The sequence below is a fragment of the Triturus cristatus genome, chromosome 1_1 (assembly GCF_964204655.1).
Source record: "Triturus cristatus chromosome 1_1, aTriCri1.1, whole genome shotgun sequence".
Classification (NCBI taxonomy): domain Eukaryota; kingdom Metazoa; phylum Chordata; class Amphibia; order Caudata; family Salamandridae; genus Triturus; species Triturus cristatus.
Genome location: NC_140579.1, coordinates 871,913,640 through 871,915,604, shown reverse-complemented (window position 1 = coordinate 871,915,604; position 1,965 = coordinate 871,913,640). Strand labels below are relative to the sequence as shown.

Below are 1,965 nucleotides of genomic sequence, written 5' to 3'. Positions count from 1 at the left end.
CATCCTGCAGGTGTGGCTGCCTGTTTGATCCTGCCAGTAGCATATGCCTGTTTCAAAGATTAAGCAATGCATGTGTCCAATATGTGATTCATGTTCTTGTGAGGACAGCTTCAAGTATAGTTGTGCTCTGGAACAATCATTGTGTTTTTGGAAGCAAGACTGGTTTGATGCTGATGGCCAGCAATAATAACCCAGAATGTCTCATCATCTAATTAGTGACGCGCATGATTGGATGAACAAGATTCAAACTGTCCCTACCCACTATCTTGCAAAACCACAGCCAAGGCAACGGGCGGGGCAGAATCAGTGGGGAAAGAGAACCCTGTTGAGCTTGACGCTAGTCTGGCACTGTGAAGAGACATGAGAGGTGTAAGGAAGCCCTTGGTCCATCAGTGAAATATTAATACTCTTATTTTTTTCCACTTACCTGGTGAGTTGGGGGGGTGATCCTCATGGGGCTCTGGCTTCTGACTCCAAGTGCCCATGCCTGCAGGGCATGACCCACTCCGGGGACAGTGGCAGGTGGGTAAATTGACTGGGACAATAAACTTGTCAAGCAATAATACAGGTGTCTTAAGGTTAGCTCATGGAGGACAGAATTCTCCTGAGGAGCAAAAGGGCAAAAGCTCACTTGATCTCAATTTTCAGTAGGAATACAGACCATGAACGTTGGGCCTCCTATTCCTTCTGACTTTTTGGTTTTCAAGCAGGAGGTGTCACAAAAGTTACCACAGGGATAACTGGCTTGTGGTGGCCAAGCACTCAAAGTAACGTTGCTTTTTGATCTTTCGATGTCGACTCTTCCTATCTTTGTGAAGCAGAATTCACCAAGCACTGGGTTGTTCACCAACTAATAGGAAACGTTAGCTGGGTTTAGGCTGTTGTGAGACAGTTTAGTTTTACCCTACTGATGATGTGCTGTTGTAATAGTAATACTGCAGGTACACACATTTGATGTGTGTGCTTGGCTGAGAAGCCAGTGGGGCAACACTACCATCTGTGGGATTATGTCAGAACCCCCCCCAAACTACAATAATAATGCAGTACAGTGGAGCCTTGGTTGGCCTGGGGAAGATGGTCTCAGGGCCGGTGTGTAAAGCCGCTCACTCAAGGTCTGGAATGCAGGTGGAAGGGGGCCGCCTTCATCGCCCTTAGAGCATTGCATGTTTGTTGGGCACCTGGTGCTAAATCATTTGTAGACAACCTGATTTTAGGTCAGGGTTTCGCAATCAGCAGAGCAGCTACCTTGCTGTGATCTATTGGAAATCATTCTCTGGCCAAGCTTTTGTCTTGCTCTGTGGGTACCTGTGCCCCCCTGGGGTCCCTATGTTGCCAGGATGGTGGGAGGGATGGTGTGCGGCACATGGGAGGCTGCTTAAACCACATGCATTGTGGCATGGGGCTTTCCCCTTTCACCTTGCACCGCTGGGTGTAGAGATGGGGCATGGCCCCTTGTAGGTTAGAAGGAGGACACGATGACCAAAACGGGCACAAGTTGAGCTGCCTGGAGGCACAAAGCTGGTCAGTGGCTAGAAGAGGAAGGAGCCTCCTGAGTGCTAGTCACTGTTCCGTGGGCATTCCAGTCACAAGGTCAGGCCAAACCACCTGGTTGCCAGGCTGGACATCCAGATAGCCAGCCAGTGGCTTGCCAACCAGATGGCCAGGGGGCCAACCGGAGCAGGTAACTCTGACTTTTGTCTCCCCCCTTGGAATTTGGGGGCTTAATAATCAAGGAAAATGGCTTTTCATGCAGGGAAGGATAGCTGGAGTCATAACTCTCCTTAGCTCCCAAGGCTCAGGCACCAGGAAGGTGGAAAGCGCCAACCCAGGGCATTCTTAGCCAAAGGACTGGGGGGAATAGTCCCTACCCGGAGCATGATGGCTGCAGACTAGGGATGATCCTCGTGCCCTTCCAAGGTGTGGAGCAGAGACAGGACCCAGGCCGATACAGGGCCAGGTGGCATC

General features: G+C 50.4%; 1 pseudogene; it reads left to right on the top strand.

Moving 5' to 3' along the window:
• Positions 1 to 298: 298 nt before the first annotated feature.
• On the top strand, positions 299 to 1,286 carry LOC146871212 (28S ribosomal RNA; annotated as a pseudogene; the record flags this gene model as incomplete).
• Positions 1,287 to 1,965: the final 679 nt, after the last annotated feature.